At 36.5% G+C, this 20,051-nt stretch overlaps 1 long non-coding RNA gene across 1 annotated transcript in view; it reads right to left on the minus strand.

Moving 5' to 3' along the window:
- The window catches only part of LOC104003133 (uncharacterized), a 539,896-nt gene extending 520,367 nt beyond the window's left edge, over window positions 1–19,529 (minus strand). The window contains exons 1-2 of the long non-coding RNA XR_010151896.1: window positions 19,439–19,529; window positions 18,863–18,894 (exon numbers count right to left, since the gene is read on the minus strand). This is a non-coding gene — a long non-coding RNA (uncharacterized LOC104003133). The remainder of the gene's footprint in view (window positions 1–18,862; window positions 18,895–19,438) is intronic.
- Window positions 19,530–20,051: the final 522 nt, after the last annotated feature.

Raw genomic sequence — 20,051 nt, forward strand, 5'->3', positions numbered from 1 at the left:
AGAGTATGACTTTAAAAGCTACAAGCTATAAAGGTCACATATCAGTGGAGTGGCAAATTTTTATGGCATATTGCTAGGAACCTGGTCCATTCTATGCTCACAATCATGTTATTCTTTGCCTAGTGTAAGCCGTATGCTTTGACAGCATACTAGAGTTTTTTTATTGGAAAACATTGTGTCTTAAAATCTTTCCAAATAACTCTATGTTCAACCATGGGATTATGTGGCTGGAATGAACCTTAGATATAAACAATATATCAAAGGATTAATAGTATAACTAATAAAGTTATAATCCAATGATAGAAGTTCAGATCAAATTTCCTAAAATATCTATAGAAAGAATACCAGTGGCTAGCTATCACTGCTTGTGTACTCATAATTCCAAATAGCCCTGAGTGTAAAGGGCAAAGACAGTGCAAAAGGTTATGTCACAGGGATTGACTGAGAAGCTACTCTCAAATGGGTGATCAGAGAAGGCTTCCCTGAGGAGAGGGCATTTGACCTACAGCTTGCATGGTACAGAGAAACCAGAAAGTTTAAGCTCAGGCAAAGACAATAGCAAGTGCAAAGCCTAAAGATGGAACTAATAATGAGTGCTGTTGGAAAAATGCAGAGAAAGCCAGGAAGAGTGTATACAATGGAAAAGGTAGAGTGTCATTCACAAGGAGGCCTGGAAGGCAGCAGTGCGCAAAATATGGCATTGGATTTTATTCTATGGGAAATAAGAAGTCATTGGTAAGGTTCAGGCAGGGAAGTCACATGTTTCTAAGTAACTGCTGCTATGGTGAATGGCTGGTAGGTTGTCAAGATTAGAAATCTGGAGACCGGTTGAAATGGTCTTGAAGTTGCCCAGCTGAGAGATGAGTGATGATGGCTGAATTGGTCATCAGTGGAGGTCAAGAGAAGTAGACAGATCTGGTGTAAAGTTTTTGCTAGAACAGAAAACATAGTGTCTTCAGTGCCCAAATCAACAGGGTTGCACCCCTTGCAAAATGAAATTCAGGCCGGGTGCGGTGGCTCATGCCTGTAATCCCAGCACTCTGGGAGGCTGAGGCAGGTGGATCACCTAAGGTCAGGAGTTCGAGACCAGCTTGGCCAACATGGTGAAACCCCGTCTCTATCAATAGTACAAAAATCAGCCAGGCATGGTGGCACATGCCTGTAATCCCTGCTACTCGAGAGGCTGAGAAAGGAAAATTGCTTGAACCCAGGAGACGGAGGTTGCGGTGAGCCAAGATCACTGCATTGCACTCCAGCCAAGATCATGCCATTGTACTTGCCTGGGTGACAAGAGCAAAATGCTGTGAAAGAGAAAGAAAAGAAAAGAAAAAGAAAGAAAGAAGGAAGGAAGGAAAGAAGGAAAGAAAGGAGGGAAGGAAGGAAGGAGAAAAGAAAAAGAAAAAGAAAGAAAGAAAGAGAGAGAAAGAAAGAGAAAGAGAGAGAGAAAGAAAGAAAGAAAGAAAGAAAGAAAGGGGAAAGAAAGAAAGGAAGGAAGGAAGGAGAAAGAAAGAAAGAAAGAAAGAAAGAAAGAAATAAAGAAAGAAAGAAAGAAAGAAAAGAAAAGAAAAGAAAAGAAAGAAATTTAGGGTCTTTGTCAGTCTTTTAACTACTTTGACCTCTTGCACAAACTTCTTCTTGGAGAGAAGAAGATGTGACTAAGAATCAACATATTTTTCTTTGTTTTCAAACAGAATATAAGCAAAATCATCTCAAAAAGACATACATTTTATTATAAGAATCAATTTGCTTTGGGAATCTGTTTCTACAAGAATCATAGTTTTAAATGCCTCACTTCCATAAACTGTAAATTGAATTAATGATTGCTGGAATTTATACTTGAAAATCTCTGGGGAGATGAGTTTTGTGGAAACTAACCTAGGAACTGACATACATTCTGCAGTAACTAATAGAATGTAATAAGAGACAGTTTAACAACTGCTGATAGGAGAGAAAATGGGCTTTCAGTCAGGACATCTTCCCTCATTTGCTACAGACCAGGAGTTCAGAGGAGTCACCTAGTTTTGGTCAGTAACCAAAAGAGATTAGATTTGAAATTGGAATGAAACACACCATAACCATGAGAAAAAAAAAAAAAAACTGATTGGGATTCAGGCAATTGGTACAGAATTTCTGGCTGCTTTTTATGTGAGGATTATTCCATCTGGTTTTAGTCACTAAAGGGGAAAAGCAGTCTCTGCTGTCAGGATTCACCAATCTTTCACTTGCACAACCTGCTTATATATTGCCTGGTTACAGGAGTCTGAAGTGTGTGTGAAGCCAGCCCATTGCTGTTTTCTCATGGATAGTGACATTATCTACTCCACACATGGGCTGTTACAACTTCAAATAGAGCCCTGTGGATGGTAGAGCTAGGAGGCTACTGGGCCAAGAACTTTGGTTCTTTTAATTTTTTCCTTTTACAGGTTATTAAAGATAAGTTTCCTTTTTCTTTCAGAGACAGAACCCAGAGAATTTCTAATATGTACATCTGAACTTTTTTTCTTGCTTTTTTGTTTGCTCATTTTCCCCCCAAATCCTCAGCATCTTATGACTCTCCTTACTCCGGATATGAATAGTACTATAAATAGTACCACTTTCAAATCAAGGATTACCAAACCTCTCTGAGAGCAAAGAGACATGAAATCATGACATTGGTTAGGGGCCCACTGTAATCTCCATTTAAACAACCAATGGGGAACCCTAAGAGGAAGAACAATGTCTGTGCCATCCCAACTGGTCTTTTGTCTCTTACCTAAAATTTGGAGGAAAAAAATAACATCTTCTAGAGAAAATATCAGAACTGAACATGTAAACTCGCTCAAATGATGCTTCCTGCAACAAGCAGCTATCACAGATAACCTTGCTAGACCAGCTGCTGAGACTTTCCTTTTATCACTATTGTCACTCAAACTTATGCCTGAATTTTCTAACAATATTTATTGTCATTTGAATAAGAACCTATCATTAGGAACACATGATGTTGTCCAATACATAGTATCTGCTTCACTGGTGGAGTTCCTGAAAATACCACCCTCAGCCAAATGGTTAGGGCTTTCATGGCCTTGGGAGTCATATATACGCTTAAGCCAAAAAGTAAAGGAATAGCACAAGTCCATATAAAATTGGCCAAACTATTAAGAGTGCATGAGAGAAAGGTTATTTTTTGTAAGAGTTGGATGTGGCCATGAGCTCAGAAGTGGAATGCATGACCTCAGTCCCTTTAGTTGCTGGTGTACTCAATCTCATAGAGACATTTTCTCCTTCCGCTGTTTCTAGAGATCATCCTTTCCACAGAGATGGCTTGGCACAAACTACTTTATCTAACTTTTGGAAGTGCCAATGTCCGAACCAGAGCAATCCAGTCATTGCTCAGTCATTCAGGGCACATGCTGGAACCAATTGGTCATGAACAAAGTGCTGTAGGACATGCCTATACACATACGTATGCACATACACACTCACATAGACATAAAGACACAACAACACATGCGCATGCAGAGACATACACAGAAACATATCCACATACACATGGAAAATGTTCTCAGCAGCTGAAGCCCTCAATGAGAGCTGGAGGTCCAAGACAGGGACACAGACTGTGCATAGAAATAGGGGAATATCTACCTAGAGGAAAATAAGTGATTATATGAAAAAGATACCTGCACACACATGTTTATAGCAGCACAACTTGCAATTGCAAAAATATAGAACCAGCCTAAATGCTCATCAGTCAGATAGAGTGGATAAAGAAAATGTGGTTTATATATATACACACACACACACACACACCAGGGAATACTACTCAGCCATAAAAAGGAACAAAATAATAGCATTCGCAGCCACCTGAATGGAACTCCAGACCATTATTCTAAGTGAAGTAACTCAGGAACGAAAAACCAAACATCATATATTCTTACTCATAAGTAGAAACTAAGCTACGAGGATGCAAAGACGTAAGAATGATACAGTGGACTTCGGGGACTTGGGGGAAAAGGTGGGAGGGGGGTGAGGGATAAAAGACTACACATTGGGTACAGTGTACACTGCTTGGGTGATGGGTGCACCAAAATCTCAGAAATCACCACTAAAGATTTTATTAATGTAACCAAACACCACTTGTTCCCTCAAAACCTATTGAAATAAAATAATAAATTGGTAACAAAAAGTTACCTTCTTAAATATACAATTATGTGAGATTTGAACAACACATAATGATGCATAACTGCAGCCATACAATCAGAATATATTGTACTGCTATCATGGCCCCAAATTCCCTCATACCCATTTGTAGATAACTTTTGCCCTCATTCGATCCTCTAAAAAGCCATGATCTGCCTTCTGTCAATATAACTTTTGCCTAACCCAGAAAGGCATTAAAATGGACTCATACAAGTACAGCAAAGAAATAGGGGGATGTCATTAATCCCAACAAAGTCAAGTTGGTCTCACAGCTGGATTATTGTTACAGCATCCAAACTGAGATCTGAAATGGCTTCTTAAACGGTTTTTTTTTTTTCCTGTCAAAATTTGCCACAAAGTGTGGGCTTAGAATGGATGGTTCAAGCCTTTGCAGACATTGTGATACCACAATGTGTATTTCTGATTCCTCACCATCAATGTGGCTTTCTTTGCCTCAGTGCATAGGCCTCCAAGTACCTGCTTCCGGAAATAAAGTTATGTTCAGAAAGTAAAGAAGGACCTGAGATGGAGAAAGAGTTTCCTGACTCTCAAAGTTTGGTTAGATTTCCCTTCTGTTTTTCTAGCAGTATTCTGTGCCTTCCCTTATCATAGCACTAACGTTAAATATTATAATGGATGTCTTTCCCAAGAGTCTGAAGGCTCTTGCAGGGCAGGGTTTTCTCATATTTTCTATCTAGTAAGGTCTTGCATATTGCCTGGCTCCTAGTGAGGTCTCAGTAGTTCTTAAATAAATTACATATTATAGTTACCGTTTGATGCTTTAATTAAATATGAATTCTTATTCTTAAAGTTGAATTAATTTATTCATCAAAAAATTATTAGCACCCACTATTTATGCTTGGTGATTACAAAGGCGGTAGTTACAAAAATAGAAAAAGCAAATACTCTTAAAAGGTTTTTTATAAAGGGTATGTGTGTATGTGTGTAACAATGGAAGGACATTTTGAGATGGTGTTTAACTACTTGAGAAGATTTTAGAAATTTCATGCTGTAATAAAACAGTGTAAAGTAATTTAATCTATGTTGATTTGCATAATATAGTATATTATCTAGACTCTGCCTTTGATCGTCACCCCCAAAAGAGAGGCATGTTCTTAAAATATCTTTGTTTCAGATAACAGAACTTCCATATCTCAATATGCGATGTAAGCCAGGTAGAATAGATTTAAAGCTGACTTGGACCTTTTTAAAAGAAATCTACATGGTTGTAGATGTTTGTTTGTGTTTTCCCATTTTATATATCTTGCTCATTCCTGGTCCCTGTGGACAGTCTGAATAAAAGGTCAGGTTACTGTCAACTGTGAGAAAGACTGTTTCAGAAATGCTTCCAGCTGAGATCTCCCAGGAGATGTCACACCTTGACATGTGTGTCAGGACTTAAGGAGATGCCTTTAAATTTATATGTAAATATGCCATTTGATTGAGTGCATGTAGATGTTATGGTTATATAAGTATGCATGTGGTATGTACATGACAGCATATAAATGTGTACATGTGTGTTATGTGCATAATTTGTGTTATATATGCATGTTTGGGTTGTATATTAGCGTATGCTGTGTGTCTGTGAATGTGTGTTGCATGTGTGCATTGAACATATATATGTTATGTTTAGGGGTGTGTGTGTATATATATGTAAATGTAGTGTGTGTGAGGAGAGACATTTATGCCTTTTTTCCTGTACATGCTCAGGAAGTGAAAGAGAAAATATGGCATTATCTGTGGAGAATACAGCCTCAAATTAAATAGATTAAAAACAACCTTTCCTAGGCTGTCAGAGAAAATGTTGAAGGGTTTTCAAAAAGAGAAGGAAATCTCTCAGGCAACCATATCTATATTTGCATTGCTTGTTTCAGAATAAAGACAAAAAATACAAATCCACAGCACACGCTTTTGACACAGAGTCATATTTTGAAAAGCGCTGGTTGGTAGCACCTCCGTGATGTGCCTGCTTGTGACATTTTAAGATCACAAATTGCTGCTAAGAAACACTCTCACTTTTCATATTTACACTTAAAAAATCTTTTCTTCTTAATGGTTAATTAGGTCACTAATCTAAAGAAGCTCTTAAGAAGAAGATGAAATGTTGACATTTTGCAATTATTTGCTACTGTGAATAATACATAAACATACTACTTATGGAGAAAGTAGCTTTCAACCCCTTTTTCTTCCATGAAAGTTCATGCTGACAGCAGAATCCCTGTGCCTTGGGTCACAGACAGCCACGCTACCTCCTTTTCTGCTTTAGGTACTTTGGGTGATTACGTTGTGCTTTTCCAAAGTGCAGAATCAGTATGGGTGTGTGTGTGTGTGTGTGTTTGTGTGTGTGTGTGTGTGTGTAAGTATACTGATCTTGTCTACTTCCAGTTACACCACAAGTGTTAAAACACTAGCACATCATTAATTACTTGAAGTAGAAACTCTTTTAGAAATCAGCTTAATCAGACATAGATAATATTCTAATAATTTAATCCTACAGCAAGCACTTTCTAAGTTCTTTAGTAACAGGATTATGACAAGTATGAGTAATGCAAAGATGACTAGGACACAGTATTTGCCCTTTGGAAGCTAAGAAAGAGATGACTTACAGTATTCAGCCATATTCAGGGACTATTGTAAAAGTATACAATGAAATATTATTCACCCTTAAAAAAGAAAAAAATCTTGCAATATGCAACAATATGAATGAATCTCAAAGACATTATGCTAAGTGAAATAAACCAATCACAGAAGTACAAATACTGCATGATTCCACTTACAGGAACTATTTAAAATAGCCAACTTCAGAGAATCAAATAGTAGAATGGTAGTTACCAGGGGCTGGGGGTGGGGAAAATGGGAAATTGCTAATCAATGGTCATAAATTTCAGTTACACAAGAGGAATAAGCTCTAGAGAGCTGCTGTATAGCATTGTGCCTATCATCAATAATACTATCATGTATACCTAAAATTTGTTGAGGGTAGATTGAATATTAAGTGTTCTTACCATACTAAAATGAAATTTTAAAAATTTGACTTCTTATTTTGTTTTGCCTCTGCACTTCAAATGTTTCTTCTTCCATCTTCTTTCAATCATTTAATCCCATTGTCAAAACCACCATCAATAGCCTCACCCCTCTAAAATCTCAATTTCAAACACTCCTTTCTCTTAACTTCTATTATTGCGGCTCTCTCATCCCCATGATTTGACACCAGTATATTATAAATTGAGCAACCTCAGCATCTTCATCATTATTCACCTGTATCTATCCACCATAATCTTTTTCATGCATTGCTGTGTAGTCTTCCCTCTGGCTTCCTTGCCCCCAACTTTGTTCCTTTGTTTTAACAGTCTCTTAAAATCATATATTAGATCATGCCAGTCACTTCAGTACATGGTTGTGGAAGGAAATAATAAATTCTTTAAATCTATCCACTTGTGTTGTCCTCATTGTCCTCACCCTAATCTAGGCTCACATAATCAGAAAACATGGTGCTGAGACTTCTACCTTTTGGTAATCGTATTATTTTCCTAGCATTGATGTAATAAAATATCCAGAATCTGAGTGGCTTATAACAACAGAAATTTATTTTATCACAGTTCTGGAGGCTAGGAGTCTGAAATCAGTGTGTCACCAGGGCATGCACTTTCTAAAAGCTCTGGGGAAAAGATCCTTCCCTTACATTTCCTAGCTTCTTGTGGATGCTGGAAACCCTTGGCATTCCTTGGTTTACAGTTGCATCACTTCAATCTTTGCCACCCTCATTATATAATCTCTTTCCCAGTGTGTCTGTGTCTCCTTTCCTCTTCTTATAAGACACTAGTCATTAGATTTAGGGTCTCACCCTAATCTAGTATGACTTCATCTTACACCAATTAATTACATCCGCAAAGACTCTATTTTCAAATAAGGTCACATTAGGAAAATTCAGTTGGAAATGAAGGCTTTTTTTTGTGGAGGGGGGCAACACTATTCAACTCACTATAGTAGTAATTTAGTCCTAAGGAAGACACAATATATTCACAAACATGAGCTCATTCAAACTCTCAATGACTTGGTGTTTTCATCTTCAAAAGGGGCATTGCACCTGCCATGTCTTCTTCACTGAGTGGTTGTGAACATTTAGATGAACATTTTGATGGAAAATGGTTGCATACAACAAGGGCCAATACACATATATTAAACATTTTTATTATATGGAAAGCATGTTGAGATTTATAATTCTTGAAATAATATACATGTATAAATAAGAAATAAAATACATCATTTCTTGCATTTTAAATTTAGAGTGCAATTCATTATCCTAATTTGCACATTCAGTTTCTAGTATATTTTCAAATATGTATTAACAATCAGTGTTTTATTTAATTGAAAGTAAATTTAAAGATTATTTCTTATTTTCTTACATTTCAGTGATTGGACAATTAAGCCTCAAGCAATTAAATTATTTGTCCAGGTTTCTCCAGCTCATTGGCTGAAGAATGAGAACCCAGTTCTCCTTGCTCCCAAATGAAATGAGCAGCTAATATAAGGTGTTAAGTGACCTAATTGAGTGGCTAGTAATTCTCAGTCTCTCCTCTTTGCAGACATTCTTCTTGGAATGTTTATTAATGTCAGATAGAGCAGGTAGATGGAGTTTAAAAAGAAGATTTGAATTCAGCTGAGACATTGTCTAGTCATTTGATACTGCTCATGTTTCTTAATCTCTTTCAGATTTGGTTTCCTCAGCTGTAAAATGAGAACAATATTTATTCACAGAGTTAATGTGAATATTATTTGCTTAACATGAATAAATCACATAAATCATAGTCCCTTCCAGGTTTCTTAACTATGCATACATAAAGGTGATTTACTATGCATACATATATACATGCATACATAAACATACACACATTCCCCACACATGCAATAGCATGGCAAACAGTCACACTCAATAAAAGAGATATGATGATGATGATGTGACCAAAATAACAGAGAAATGAGAGTGCTTCAGGGAAGCAATTATAACACACTTTTTCTTAAAGAATTAATAGAAAGCCAGGCATGTAACCAGACCCTGGTAGGTTCTTTGCTTACGTCACCTTATAAAATTTTCTCAGCAACACTAGAAAATAAAGATCCTGGTTTTATGGATGAGAAAATTAATGATCAAAACATTCAACTAAGTTGTCCAAACCCACAAACTTAATATTTGCTAAAGATGGATTTCAAATGGATGTCCGTCTAAAGGCAAAGGTTAGGATCTGTCTTGGAGCTGATAGGCACAGGCTGTGAAATATGCAGAAATGCAGAAACTAGAATTGGAGCGTTACTCAGCATAGTTATTTAGAAAGCCCTTTTGACATCCAGGCACTGATGAACGAGCGAGTAAATGCATGCTTCTGCACCTGGCAGTTTCCGGACACCTTCCAAGCTCAGATTCTGCCTCTGCTCTGCCTCTTGGGATGACTGCTTGATTAATGAGCTCCCATTCATAAAGCCTTCTGATGAGGAATACGCGCCATGGCTGTAAGTGGTAAGTCATATCATTGTTTGGATTGGCACTGAGACATGCAGGCAAAAGCTTTACCCCTGTGGCTAGGGAAATGGAGGGATAATATAATCAAATCTGTGGATTCATGCTCTGCAAGTCTGTAGGCTTATCGTAGGGGGCCACTTTGAGTAGAAGTCAGTTGGATTCCTGGCTGAATGTTATGTGTTCCAGTTCCCTATGTTTATTAAGTATTTTCAAGATTATATCTTAACCTAATCCTTTCCAAGCCTTTGGAATTCATTCTAGTTAGCTCACAGATGGATGAAACACAGAAAAAGTTAAAAGAAAATGCTTGTGGATTGGTTTTCCCTGAATGTTTCTGATTTAGGGCAGAATTTAGGGAGGAAGAATAAATTTAAAATATCTTTGAGAGATAAAGAGAAAAAAATATAAAACCTTAGGCTTAACTTCCTGTGTGTAAGCCTCACCAAAGAGCTAACAAAGAAATGCTGTGTGCTTTCTGGGACCTGGGCATCTCAGGATATACAGCTGAGTGTGTGCTTATGTTTTAGTTTACCTGTCTGAAATCTCTAAGTGTTTGTCTACACAACTGTAAGATAATGGATTGATTTTTTAAAAATAATCTAGTCAATGATTTTTATTTTGCAGGGTGCCAAACAACCTATTTGATTTTTAAAAATAAACTTCCATTTTAAAGTGCAGTAGACGCAGACCAAATGAAAGTTGGCTTATTTGTCCCTTCTAGGTTTATGTTTCTACGAATCAATATTTTTAATTATATAGCAGCTTTTCAATAACTCTCAAGTGTGTGTGCAACATATAGTTTCCAAAGAATTAGTCAGAAGTACTTTTGCAAAATATAGTATGCTGGCTTGTAAGGCCAGTCTTAGCATGTGTATAATCATTCGTTCATTCTTTGGTCATTTATTTAACAAATGTTTTTGGAGCAACTATTATCTATGAGAGGTGGTAATGGAAGTGATGGGTATGTATGAGTTTAAAAAGAAAAACACAGAAGGCTCAGACTTGAGGACAGGAGTTTCTTTAGAGCTGTATGGTGATGTGCAGACATGTTCTCATGTATTTGTCTTACGGGCTACAAATAACAGGTGCCACATGAATAGGGATCATTAAATATACACCTAATGAAGTTAAAAGGATTCATTAAATGATACAGTGGTTTGATATTTTAGTCATCATGATTCTTATGTACCACCTGTCTCAGTGTCTGAAATGCCACAATAAGCAAACTGTTATTTATTTAATCTTAAAAAAGATCTTGCTTTTGAGATAATTTTCAGTTTAAGGCAAATACCTTTTTGAAGAAGTAGAATAAGTAATGACTAAGCTCCCTTCACCACATCAAATCCTGGGGACACACATAAACACATACATACATGCTCTGACAATATATAAACATATATATAATATTATATATAAATATATCTAATATATAATGTATTATATAATAAATGTTATATAAAGTTATATTTATATACATATTATATTCATTATATTATATATAATTTTTATATAATAAATTTATATAATGTATAATACATTTATATATAATCTAATATATATTCAAATATATTGTGTGAAAATACACAATACTTGGTAAATATAAAGAGAAGAAAAGTAATATCCCAGTGGAGCAGTCTACTGGACACCACCTTAATCAATTGATCAAATTGAGCACACATGCAAGGGTGCAATGGGAAGGACCCAGCAGGTGTGTCTGTCTGTGACAGTCCTGCCAAGGATGCATAACCTGACTCTAATTGCAAGGAAACCTCAGAAGAAACCCAAATTGCAATAACCGGCCTATAATGGTTAAAAGTGTCACAGTCATGAAAGTCAAAGAAAGGCTTTCATGGAGGCATTTTAGATTGAATGTGACCAAAGAGACATGGAAGGTAAATGAAAAAGATTGCTTAAAGGGCATTTCTGGGGCAATTACAGACACTTGACTAGAGTCTACAGATTAGGTGGTAAGTAGTGATGCAGCAATGTTACTTTTCTAGTTTTCATGGTTGTACTATATTATGCGCAACAAGTATTGGCAAACTTTTTTCTGTAAAGATCCAGAGTACATATTTTAGGCTTTGTGTGCCATACAGCCTCAGTCACAACTACTTAAATCTGCCACTGTCGTATAAATGCAGTCATATACAACATGTAAACAAATAAATGTGGAAGTGTTCCAATAAAACTTTATTTACAAAAACAGGTAGCAGGTGAGGTTTGGCCTGTGAGCCACAGTTCACTGACTCCTGATATAGAAAAATGCCTTTTTCATAAAAACAAACATATACACTGAAGTTACCAGGGGTATTGGGAAATCTAATTAAAAAATTACTATCAAGTGGTTCAGGAAAAGAAAAGATGCTGCATTGTACCTGCAAAAATTTGAGATTGTTTGAAAATAAAAATACTTATATACAAAAAATCACTATCTCAAACATATCAGACATCCATAAATATAGTAAGCCTTGGAAAATTTAAGTGTATCCAATGACTTAATGTGTAGCTCTAGTGAAGCTAATAACATTAAAGATGACCAAGAGTAGTTTAAATAAAATTCTTTCACGTAATTGAGAGTGGAAAACTGCAATATCACCAGATAAACACATTTTAAATATGTAACATTAAAAAAGCATATAATATTAAGTTTTAATTAATTAAACTGTTTTAAGTAGACTTTTGAATATTTCTGTTACAGCCCCCAAATCTTGCATTTAATTATTTAAATTGGGCAAAATATTTCATTTGGCTCTTTTTTTAATTGGAAAAACAAGGGACTTTGATCAAATTCAGATTTGTCTAATAACAGTGTATATGGTATCTCCCGCTTCCCTTTCTGTAGAGTTTAGCCCTTATACTGAGGCAATCTAGTTAGCAGAAAAGTCAAGCTTTCTGAATCTGAGTAACTTATCTAATCAAATAAGTTTCAGTTTCCTCAGTATAAAGTTTAATTATACTGCGTATGTGAACTAAATGGTCTTTTTTTTTTTCTTGGCACTTAATGTATTCTCAATTAATATTAATTTCTTTCTATATCTCTTATACTATTTACATTCAATTTTTTGCTTTCTATCAGCATCAATACCCGAGAAATGCTATAGAGATTTTTGAGGGAAAAAAACTTTTTTTTTTGCCTTCCTGGCAATCCAAATGGTGCAAAATATAAAGCTAACATCAAAGTGGGCAATTGGCAAACGTTTGGTGGCAGATTGACCTAGTGGATGTCATTCCGAATTTTATTATTTCATTGGCCCATTCAGTACATGTTCTCCTTTTTTGTTGTAAGTATCCCATCCTGAATATTTGACTACTTCAGAAAGTACAAGGTAGGCAGAATAGATTTATGTTTTAATAAATTAAATTTATTTTATTTATATTATGTCTTAGGGCCTTGAAGTACAGTGCAATAATGCAGTTACCATCCCTTTTTAGGAATGTATCTTTGCCAAAATCCTTACCAGCCTGCCCACAGCATCAAGCACACAACACCTCTTAACACAGAGCTATTTCAAATTAAAGTAAAACGCAGTTCAATGCTATAAATGGAGAGACACAGACACACACCACATGCACTCACACAGAGTAGAAAAAGCCATGCCTGTTGAAACGCATCAATTTTATAAATTAGGTAGCCTACAACCACATAGTTGAACTATAATTAGGTTCTTAATTCTGTTCTTACACCAGAACATTGTCTAACACTTTTATTGAAATAACTAGGCTTCTCTATTAGCAAGATTTTCTTAAAGAACATCTGATCATTTAAATTTATTAAGACACAGCAGCAATGCCCTTTAACAGCCATGAAGATTGATTGGTATTTTCATTAAAACTGTTACCTTTTAAAGAAGCTATATGAAGTACTGATGACATTTCCCAGTATGAGTGCCCAAAAATAAAGCATCATTAAAAAAATAATTTAGCAAATCCTCTGTCTAATTGTGTATCTATTATATGGCCAGATATAAAGATCCAATGAGCTCTGTATAGAAATTATAACTAGATTCAAAGAGCAAGTAGGCTACCAGACAGGCAAGACATATACAAGTGAAAAACAAAAAGCAGCTACAACACAAAGAAATTCATGATCAAGGTTTAAGAATGACACATATTATTCATGGGCTTCAGAGGATGGAGACTATCTTGTTCAATTGGGTTGATCAGAAAAGCCTCAGGGACCAGACAGCCTCTGAGTAGGAATGAGAAGTGCATGTTAGATTCCCAAGAAGCAGTGTCAAAAACAACAAACTCTGTGGGTCTGTACTTATGCTGGTTTCCTGCCAACAACATATCTGATTTCTGTTGTGCCTGGGAGTCACACAAGGGCTTTACCGATATTTTTAAAAAGGAAGACTCGTGTTTAGAGAGATGTCTCTTATTCAGACAGAGATGCTAACATTTCACCTTCCAATGCAATGGTAGAATAATCCTATGTGAATGACTCTAAACGTCTACATTCACATTCACACACTTTCAGGTCATAGGCAGGATGAAACTCTTAAAATGTTTTCTGTGGAGCATAAAAACATGTTTATACATGTTTTCCTTTTGCTTGTCTTGGGGATATTTTAGAGCAATTCAAGCAACACTAATCCTTGCACACTTTTAGATTCTGAAATGATCTTTTTTTTCCCTGCTACCATATTCCCACTCCTAGTCAAGGGCACAGCAAATTATCCTCTATCTGAGTCAGAAAAGTAAAGCTCACCCTAGATTCCTGACTTGCCACTAATATTCAACGAATCAGAAAGTCCTCTTTCTTCCAACTTCCGAGTATCTACAATTCTATTCTTTATCATTATTTAGGTCAGATCTCCCCCATGTCTAGTCCTACCTAATTTGCACCACTTTCCTCCTTGCGTGTTGTACTCCAGACTCACTGAAATACCTTTTATTTTCTCAGGGTTTGTCTATGTCCTTTGTACTTTGTCCACAGTGATCCCTCTGCTAGAATGACCAACAGTCCCCCAGGCTTTTGAGCATGGGTCTTCTTTTCCAGAAATTTTTCGGCAGTTTTTCTCCCTTGTTGGATTGTGTGTCTATTCTTTGGGTTCCTTTGGAGTCCCTGCTGTATTATATCATATCACTAACCATAATATGAAGTAATTGCTTATATATGTCTCTGCTTTCTTTGAGAGATCCTAATCTCCTTAAGAGAAGTAATTACCACCACCCCCTGAACAGAAAGGTCTGTGCAGAAACTCTTTCAGACTCCCTATTCCTCTCATAGTGCATGACACATATGAGGTACTCAACAACTATTTAGAGGAGACAATAATATTTTAACCAATGTTTTCAAACCAGAGGGACCCCAATAGTGTACTTTCTGATAACATGAACTCTGGCCTTAAAAGAGAAAAATTATGAATAGTCAACATTGAATTTCATCTGATTATATTTTATTGTAATTTTTAATGCATAAGTATTTAATATTCCCCAAATACATCGTGAATGGCTCCTCCCAGATTAAGAATTCTATCTATTAGGGAAGATGACATTTGCTATGGTTTGGATGTGGTTTGTCCCCATTAAAACTCATGTTGAAGTTTAATGGCCAGTGAAGCAGTGTTGGGGAGTATGGTCTAATGGGAGGTGTCTAGCTCACAGAAGCTGATCCCTCATGAATAGGTTAATGCCTTCCCATAAAAGTTAGTGAATTTTCACTCTTATGAGACTAAATTAGTTACCAGAGGTCGGGTTGTGATAAAAATGAGTTTGGCTTCCTAGACATTCTCTTATTTCCCCTCTCACCATGGGATCTCTCTGCACATGCCTGCCTACTCTTCTGCTTCTCTGCCATGTTTCAACCCAGCACATGGTTCTCTCCAGAAGCTGGACAGATGAGATGCTATGCTTTTGAACTCCCAGCCTGTAGATTTGTGAGCTAAATAAATCTCTTTTCTTTATAAATTACACAGCTTAAGTATTCTGTTATAGCAACACAAAACAGACTAAGAGGGAAAATTCATACTGAGGAGTGGGATGCTGCTATAAAGATACTATAAAGCAGCTTTGGAATTGGTTAAGGAGTAGTGACTGGAAAAATTTGGAGCAGACTACAAAAAGCCTGAATTGCCATAAATACAACATTAAGGGTGATTGTGGTGAGAGTTCAGAGAAAGACAACAAAGTGAGGAAAAGTTTAGAGCTTCTTAGAAATTGGTTAAGTGGTTGTGACCAAAATGCTGCTAGAATTATAGATGGTAAAGTAGAAATTAAAATAAATTAAATATTTAAAAAATAATAAAGAAATATGAATGGTGAAGGCTGTTTTAATGAAGTCTCTTCATGGAAATGAATAAAAAACTTATTGGGAACTGAAGGAAAGTTCATCCTTTTTAACTATGGGAAAGAATTTGGCTGCACTTTGTCTATGCTCTAGGGGTTTGTGGAAGGCTGAACTTAAGGGTAATGAAATAGTGCATCTGGTGGAAGAAGTTTTGAAGCAAGAAAGCGCTCAGGCTGCTGCATTGTTACCTCTAACTACTTATAGCGAGCTTCTAGAGAAAAAGGAAATAGAGCAAAAAGATTTGGAAAATTTGCAATCTGGCTATCTGATAGGGAATAAAAGACTATTTTCAGAGAGAAACCCAAGGGTGCAGCCAAACAGACTGCTTACTCTTAGTAACATTATCATATATAAAAGGGAACCAGGTGCTATGCATCAGAACAATGAAAAAAGGCCCTGAAGGCCCTGAAGGCATTTCAAAATTCTTCGAGGCCACCCCTCCCATCACAGGCTTAGAGGACTAGGAGGACAAAACATTTTTGGGGAACAGGCCCAGATTGCCGCTGTCCTGCCCCACCTTGGAACACTGTTCCCTGGAGCAGCCATGGTTCAAACGGTCCCAGGTATGACTTGTACTACCACTCTAGAGAGTGTAAACCATAAGTCTTGGTGGTTTTCACATGGTGTTAAGTCTGCACATGCACAGAATTCAAGAGCTATGGAGGCTTGGTGGCTTCCACCCAGATTTCAGAAGGTGTACTAAAAATCCCGGAAGCCCAGGCAAAAACCTGTCACAGGGCCAGAGCCACCACAGAGCCATAAGCCTAGTGGAGCTATTGAAGAAGGGCTGCTGCTGTGATACCAGAACTGTAAAACTACCAGGATATAATTCTAGCCTGAAAAAGCCACAGGCACAGAACTCTAACCTGTGAGTAATCATATGGGCTGCACCCAGCAAAGCTATGGGTATGGGACTCCCTGAGGGCTTGGACATCTGCCCCTTGCTCCAGTATGTCCTGGAGACAGCACATGGAATGAAAGCTCTATGCTAGAGCTTTAAAATTTAATGTCTGCCCTGCTGGGTTTCAGATTTGTGTGGGGTCTATTACTCCTTCCTTTGGACAAATTTCTTTTTTGGGGAATAGAAGTATTTACCCTATGACTGTACAACTATTATACTTTGGAAGTAAATAATTTGTTTTTGATTTTACAGGCTTACACATGGACTTTGGACTTTTGAGTTGATGCTGGAATGAGTTAACACTTTTGTGACTATTGGGATAGAATGATTATATTTTTATACCCAAGAAAGCAAGAAAGGCATAAGTTTTAGAGGGCCAGGAGCAGAATGCTATGGTTTGGATGTGGTTTGTCCTCACAAAAACTCATGCTGCAGCTTAATTGCCAGTCTGGCAATGTTGAAAGGTAGGTCCTAGTGCAAAATATTTGCGTCATGGGAACAGATGTCTCATGAATAGATGAATGCCCTCCCATGGGAGTGAATGAATCCTTGCTCTCACAGACTGTATTAGTTACTAGAGAGCAAGTTGATATAAAAGTGAGCTTCACTTTCTCTACTCTTTCTTGCTTCCTTTATTGCCACGTGATCTCTTTGCACACACTCACTCACTTTTCCACTTCTCTGCTGTGTTTTGATCCAGCATGTAGCCCTCCCCAGAAACAAGTCAGATGTGGTGCTATGTTCTTGGACTTCCCAGCATACAAAATCATGAGCTAAATAAACCTCTTTTCTTTGTCAGTTACCCAGCCTCAGGTGTTGTGTGACAGCAAAACAAAACAAAGATAACATCCATTAAATGTATTAAATGAATTCCCACTCAGTGTGAAATCCAAGAAATATAATTCCATTCACTTTTATCTATTTTTCCTGTTGGTTTACTTCTTTGGGTTCTTACAAACAAAAAACAAAAAACCTAGCCAACTATTTGTATAAATTTAACAGATAGCATTAAATTCACTTAAAAAAATAGACCAATTTAGAATAAGATCAATATAAGTGAAGGTCAGCTACAGTTTGGAATGAAGTCAAGGGGTGATGCCACCTCACACATTCATTTAAATAATTCTAGAATCACAGTCTAGCTGTGGAGTCTGCAGAGAACTAATCTGTACCTCCTGAGGAGAAAGAATGTGGACATAGGCCATTCAAGGACATGAATAAAAGTTAACAGACTTTGTTCCACCAGAAAACTGGTGAAATCTGGGTCTTTGGGCATGATTCCTAGAGAAAAAAACTAAAAACTAAAGTTAAATCTCAGATTCATCACTTATTAACCATTTTATATTTATGAGGCTTAATCTGGGAATAATAAAAAGATAAATTTCATGGGAAAAAAGATGCAAAAGAGAATGTATATGAAAGCACATTTAACATTAAATGCTATTATAAAATTGTATGAAATTATATAATATACATTTTTTGTATAATTGTATTCCATAACGTAATAACGTGCAAATATAAAACCATCCTCAATAGAGTTTGTTTTTCTAGTACCTAAGATATATTTATATTTTCTATTTACTTCATGGCAGGAATTAGCCACTATCAGTTACTAGATAATACACTGAACAGTTAGGAATTTTGAATTCTGTTGTAACCATTAGCAGACAACCATGTTATGTTAAACAAGCCACTCAACCTAAGATTATGTCTCCAGGTATCAAACAAGTTTGTCCCCAGCTCTAATATTTTAAAAAGCTCTATGTTTATTTCTGAGATTTTACTATTTTTTCTCTTCTACTTTTCATTTAATTTTAAGACAAATCTAATACAGGAAGTAAGTTAGAACAAAAGATGAAGACTTAAGGGAGAGTGACTTTGAAAATGGATTATTTCTTAAAAATACAAATTATAAAATTATGGGTCACAGAAAAATTAGTTTCCACTCCACTTCTCTCAAGCACATAAAAGCACTTACCAGCAGAACAGTTGCAACAGCTCAACGGTGCCCTGGAAAAGAAGAATTAGAGAAATGAGTCATTCTTAATGATTTTTGCCAAGGAAATATTCAAAATGTAGCTAGATAGCGCAAGATGAGAAAAAATTTCCTTGGTTGGAAAGTTTTCAGTGGCCTAGAAAAAAAAACACCCTTAAAACTCCATAAATACCAGTTAATTGGGGAAAAAATTATCATCTAATATTAAATGCTCATTAGCAAATAACAACAAAACACACACAGAGATACACATACATGCAAAAACAGTTACTAAAATAAATTCACATATCAAATGCCCCATAAGTACAAGGTACTGGGGGTAACATTAAGAGCTCTAAAATAACTCCTTGTCTCAACAAATATATAATCTAGGTGAAAAGAGAGACATACACAGATGTTCTGAATCGGTTAGGAGGACCATGACATCTTTCATCATCACTTGGCTTGATTCTGAACCTCTGACTTATATATGGCAGATACATACTTCCTAGATCTTTATTATCCCAGAATTGTCTCCTTCACCTTCTTGAAGTGGGTGTGCAGCTAAAGTGAGCTTACCTAGCCATCAGAGTCTCCATGGAATTCTCTGCATATTTCAATATGGTCTGCATGTGACTTATTTCTGTACACTCTTACGATTCCTACCTTTGGACAAGAAACTGGGTCATGGGAGCAAGAGGGAGTTGGAGGAAAGAAAAGAAATCGGTACTGATTATCTACTTGTTGCCCTTTTCTTTGACATTGTCTTGTTTCTCTGACCACAGTCTTGTTCTGCCAGATTTGTTTCATTTTCTGCATGACTTCATCTGGATGGGCATTTCAAGCTGTGATTTCCAAGTTTGATCGCTCATTGTAGACCCTGTTATCACTGAAAAAGAGGCTTTAAAGTTCAAAGTAAGCTAGAATGAGCAATGTCTTAAAAGTTTGTATCTTTCTGATCCTTCTCTTCTGTTGGCTGCTTCAAAGAATGTCAAATTATTGTACATTGTGTAGCAAATATCTCCAATGGGCATTCTTTAAAAATGCACTCAGAAAACCAGTCTTCCAGCTCAAAGGTTTGATGGTGAAATCCCTTGTTATTAATGTAAAAAACTTGTTCTGTGAGCAGAACTTCAGCAGCCACAATTCTCCCACATAGTTCCCAGCTCATTGTTCTTGCCCTCAAATAGTG

This window comes from Pan troglodytes, chromosome 17 (assembly GCF_028858775.2).
Source record: "Pan troglodytes isolate AG18354 chromosome 17, NHGRI_mPanTro3-v2.0_pri, whole genome shotgun sequence".
Lineage (NCBI taxonomy): Eukaryota > Metazoa > Chordata > Mammalia > Primates > Hominidae > Pan > Pan troglodytes.